This window comes from Gossypium arboreum, chromosome 9 (assembly GCF_025698485.1).
Source record: "Gossypium arboreum isolate Shixiya-1 chromosome 9, ASM2569848v2, whole genome shotgun sequence".
Classification (NCBI taxonomy): Eukaryota; Viridiplantae; Streptophyta; class Magnoliopsida; order Malvales; family Malvaceae; genus Gossypium; species Gossypium arboreum.
Window position 1 is genome coordinate 70,481,862 of NC_069078.1, and position 5,839 is coordinate 70,487,700.

General features: G+C 31.1%; 1 long non-coding RNA gene across 1 annotated transcript; it reads left to right on the forward strand.

Annotated features, from left to right (window-relative positions):
- The first annotated feature begins 1,674 nt into the window (after positions 1-1,674).
- LOC128280667 (uncharacterized) lies at positions 1,675-4,226 on the forward strand. Its single transcript, XR_008270769.1, has 2 exons — positions 1,675-1,763; positions 3,952-4,226. It is a non-coding gene; the product is annotated as an uncharacterized LOC128280667 (long non-coding RNA).
- The last annotated feature ends 1,613 nt before the right edge of the window (positions 4,227-5,839 follow it).

Here is a 5,839-nt window from a genome sequence, read left to right on the forward strand (position 1 = left end):
CGCCCGTGTGGAATCCATAAATCCCCAAATTAGCCATACGACCGTGTGGCCAGGCCGTGTGGGACCAAATCACTAAATTCTTAATTCCCTATCACACAGCCCGTATACCCAGGGGACACGACCGTGTGAAAATCGAAAAAGATCTCCAAATCAGCCACACGATCGTGTGGCACCAAATTTTACCCAACAACCTTAATTCCTAATACTACACGACCGTGTGAACCTACACACGCTCGTGTGGCCACAAAAACACCCATAATCAGCCTGAAAATCAAGTTTTCCAGTCACTAAAACGACCTTTAATCATGCCACTTCAAAAACTAACCATAACGCACTACATTTAAAAAAATTACAAACGAAACGAGCCTAACTTGCCCAATTACCGAACACACAAAAAGATCGCTAAATTTCATAGAAAATCAATAATTTCGCAAATAAAATAAAAGAGTTTCAAATCCCACACCTGATTTGCGATTAATGACGACCCAACATCGACTCGACGACAAGGAAGAGAAACTTTCCAAAATTCGCAAGCAAAAACCATTTCCCACAAAAAAAAAAGAAGAGAAAAAGAAAACCAAAGAAAGGGAAAAGGAGAAGAGAATGTGAAAAACAAGCAGTAATCAGAAAAAAAAAGAAAAAGAAAAAAAAGTAATCCTAATAATAAAACTAGTTATTAACTTAAAACTTAAAACCACTTTACTATTTAACAAAATAAAAATATATCACTTAAAACACACACCTAATGACTCAAACCCAGAACCCAGAAGTACACTAATTCTCACTCAACCACCAGACCAACAAGCCTATTCTGTCACTTTAACGTACAACTAAAAATAATAGCACAACCTACTCATTGACCATACCCACAAACCTTAAAACTTCTAGCCCATAATTCGGGGTGTTACATTACGCCCTGATTTTTTAAGGTTATCTTGGTGGGTTTGTTAATAAGTGAGTTATTGACCTAATAGTTAAGAGTTAGTGAGTTCATCTTTGAAACCCAAGTTCAAATCCCTTCATTCGCATAATTTTATTTTGTACAATTTTGCTTCAAATCCTAGAGTTGTCATGCCCCGTTTTATAAATTATTATCGTTAGCTTTTGTACAAGAATGAGTAATTGTGTAATAGCCCTTTTTTTAAGGTTGATCGGAACAGTGGTTTCGGGGCCACCAAATCCGAACGAGTAGGTTGGTAAATATTATATTTAATATTTACGAGTTAATTATGATTTTAAAAATGTTTTTGATATTGTGATTTTTGTTTTATAAGCGATTTATTAAGTTCAAGTGGTATGACCCTAAGGTCAAGTGGGTTTAGAAAATGAGGTATCGGGACCTTGTTTCTATAAACCGAGTCGTAAATATTTTTATAAATATTTACGTAGTGGCAATAAGATGGTAGTAAAGTTTCGTTGAAAAATTTTATCGTTTCGATAGTTAATTAAACAAAAAGGACTAAATTGTGTAAAGTGCAAAAGTTGTGTTCTATAACCTAAAGGTATTAAATAGATATAGAACTTAAAAGTAGAAGTCCTTATTTGGTAATTATCCCATTAAAGAGATAATGGGATATGATGGCTTGGCGTTTGGTGTAATAAATAAAGTGTATAAAGGTTAATATTGTAAATTGGTTAAAAATAATAATAAAATGCATATAATAAAAGAATCAAGGTGTCATCTTTTTCATTCTCTTTTTACCAGCCGAATATGAAGGCTTGAGAAGCCATGGAAGAAGCTTCCAACTTTCAGCTAATGCATGGTAGGCATTTCTAGTCCCGTTTTTAATTATTTTTATATTTTCGGGATCGTTGTTGCTTAATCTATCTAATGAGGGGACTATTTTGTAAAACCATTGAATAGTTTGATATTTGCCATTGATGAGTATAATAGGGCTTTGAAGTTTAATGGAAGAATATGAGTCCTTGTTGATAGTTAAACACTTTTTGTTAAGTGAATTTTTGTGAAATTGACAATTAAGGGCTAAATTGATAAATGTGAAAACTTTGTGGTTAAAATGTCAAATAAATGAAATGTGTGTGCTGCTAGAGACACTAGTGATATTCGTCTATAGTAGAATTTTACTCAATTTCATGAATTTGCATTTTTATGATATAGGGACTAAATTGTAAAGAAGTTGAAATATTAGGGGCAAAACTATAATTTTTCCATAAAGTGAATTATGGACTGTTTTGATACCATGAACATTCGGCTAAGCTTAATTATGGTTAAAAATGGTTAATTTGCACGTTTTGAGCTCAGGGACTAAAATGAATAAAAGTAAAACTTTAGGGGTAATTTTGTAAAAATGATAAAAATGACCAAATTGTATGAAATGAGGTGTTTTAATGTCTAAATTAATATACTGAATGAAATTATTAATTTAGATCAAGATCGGGTGGAAAATCGAGAAAAATGAGAAAATTACCAAAATGCCCCTGAACTTTGGTATCTCTACAATTTAGCTAGGTAAGTTCGTATGCAATAAGCATTGTTAAATTGATGTTTCTAATCCTTTAATATTGTATAAATTGTATATACGTGAATATTTTAATGTCGACGACATATCGACAAAATGTGGCACTTAGTGTGCGGGGCAATCAAATATGGTACTCGATTATACGAAATATCGAGAATGGCACTTAGTGTGCGAGATATTGAGAATGACACTTAGTGTGCAAAATATCGAATGATTCAAAGGGAAATTATAAATTGTGATTGAATGATTAAATAGAGCAAAGTGAACATGTATACATGCTATATTATATGAATTGTTTATAAGACGACTTTATAATGGTGATATTTGGGCTTTGAGCCTAGCAAGCTTTAAGCTGGTGAATAATATTATCGGGTTTAAAACCTAGCAGGCTAAATGTCGGTGATTTGATAAAAGTCTAAGACTATGAGACCTTGTGTTAAATCGGCAATTGAATTTGTTCAATGCATTAAGTTGGCCAAGTATGTGATATATTCTTATGCATGTTAGATCGACTGGAATTGAATCATGAGTGTGAAATGAGAAGCATAGGTGAAAATGCCTATGTCATATATGTGAGTAAGGGCAAAACCATCGTAAATTATCGATAAGGGTGGACTATGTGCGGAATCATCTTATAATTGCTAATTTGAACGGTTGTGTGCGAATCATTGAGCATGATGTATTGTATTGAGATTATGCTTGAGTGAAATTATAGATATGTGATGAAATTGATTGGTGATATACATGTTTAAATAATGTGAATGCAAAGAATGTGTGAAAAAGTAAATTTGTAATAAATCTGCTTGGGACAGCAGCAGTAATGTGATTTTGGAAAATCACCATAAATTGTTGGAGTTGAGTTAGAAAGCTGAATAAATTATGTAATTAAAGCTTAATGAGTCTAGTTTCTTATAAAAGAAACCATGTAAGCAAAAGAATTGCTGATAATGAGATATTTGAAGTGGCGTGGGATAGAGTCAAATGACTTTGGGGTCCCCTATTCTGTTTTTAGAAAATCATTATAATTTGTACAAAAATGGTTATAAGATAAAATTTATATCCTTAGACTCATTAATGAGTCTAGTTTCAAATGAAATCAAATATAACCTATTTTGAATTCTGTACAATGAGAAATTTGATTCGTAGTGAAGAGTGGTCAGATTAGTCAAACAGTGAAACAGGGGAAACTTTAAGAAAAATCTGGTATTGATTGGCCAAACCTAAAATTCTAAAAATTTTATGGATGGAAGATATATGGGTCTATTTTCAGGGAAAATTAACGGCAATTTATTTGGAGTTTTGTAGCTCCAGTTATAAATAATTTAGTGACTATTGCTCAGGAAGACAACTTGTAGTGAATTTGTGATTATGTTGTAAACATTGATAAAACTTGTTAATGAGTTGCTTATTGTTTTCTTATGAACTTACTAAGCGTAAAGCTTACTCCCCTTTTCTTTCCCATATTCCCTAGGGTTTCCAGGTTAGCTCGGGTTGGAGGCCGTCAGAGATATTATCACATTGTCAAGTCTACGCTATCAGCGTAAGTAAATCTTAGTGTTTCGAGTCTATGGCATGTATAGGGTTGTAAAGTTGAGTAAGTAAATGATACAAGACTAAGATATTGGTAAATATTTAATAATGCATAATGAATATTTTGGGCCTTGTAAGCCCGATTAAAGGATAATATACGTGTGTATGAAAAGTTTAAAATTGATCAAAAATTTTTACGGTCTGGTTTTATATAAATGGATGAGTTTAAATCTGGTAGCACCTCGAACCTTGTTCCGGCAAGGGATACGGGCGAAGGGTGTTACAAATTGGTCTAATGGTTTAAAAGTACATTGGAATACGAAGGTTTAATTAGGCCATTCCAGTGGTCAATATAGCCTTCACAATTCGGCCATAACGTCTAGGCCAAGTTTAGGAGGTTACAAGGTCATTCGGTTGAAAGTCTGTAACGATACAGATCCGTCTCGCTCAAAGGACATGTACTTTTTGGAAAAAAGTTTTTACTATAAATATCAAAAATTGACTTAGTTTTCAAAATCTTTAATTTTCCACTATGAGTAAAAACCGTTTTCTAAACTGAACTTTTCCAACATTACTTTCAAATGTAGGAAAAGTATAGTGACATAGAGCATATTTCTACCAGGATAATAAACAATAATATATTATTTATTATTGTACATTATAATATGTGATATAGGATTATATAATGAAATGATATATTTTATAAGTATTAATAAAATAACTATTATTATATTATTGATTATAATAAAAGATATAACATCAATAGTTAGATGTAATTTAGTATATTAAAATACATATTTATAATTATAATTAATAATACATAAAATATCATTTTAGATTAGATTTTGAATTGAGCTTTAACATTTACAAATTGTATTTGAGTATTGGGTTTAATTTCTTTTTATTTTGGACTTGAGATTTGAGCTATAATTAGTTTATTTTGAATTTGGTAATAATGAATATATTATTTGAGTTTAGGCTTAGTATAATATATTTGAGTTTTTGAATAAATATTTTAGAATATTAGTATTAGGTTTATAAATTTAATAAGAAAGATAAAAAGTTATTCAATTGTCACTACAATATAATAATGGGAAAAAAATATATTTTCTTTAATTCATATAATATTATAAAATAATAAATTTTACATACAATAAGCACTTTAATTATTTTATATAAAATACATTTATTAAATATATATATAATTTATGTTTATAATAAGGAAAATTTAAATTGCGTTTTCATCGTATAAAGCTAAAATGAATTATTACATTCAAAATTAAAATATTTATAACTTATAAAATTTAAAATTATTTAAATTCATCAGCGCTCATCCGACTCGATCCAAACCTGAATCCGAAAAATCCAAGTCTGAAAAAGCTTGAGCCCAAGAAAATTTGAGCCGGAGAAAATTTAAGTCTGAAGTAAGCCTGATCCGAGCTTGCTTGAGCCGGCCCATTTGCCAGCTCTAGTGTGTATCAATGGGTGAGGATTAATTTAGAGTAAGAAAGAGTTAAGAGGGATTTAAGGTGGAAATTTCCCATAATGTAACAAGGGGCTTAAATTAAGGTATGGAGTATAATGGCTAAACAATTCGGGGAGGTTGTGATATTTTAAGGTTGAAATGCGTAATTTATTAATCCTAATATATGCTGAAGGCTAAGGGAGGGAGGGTTGCCAAACAAGTTCCATCCCATGCAAACTTCGAGCAGCTGAATGGGAGAGAGAGAGAAGATTTGGGTAACATTCGGCCAAAAGGTTGCAACTTGCAAGGGAGGAATATAATTTATATTTATTAAGAATATAATTTATTCCAAATTTTTAATATG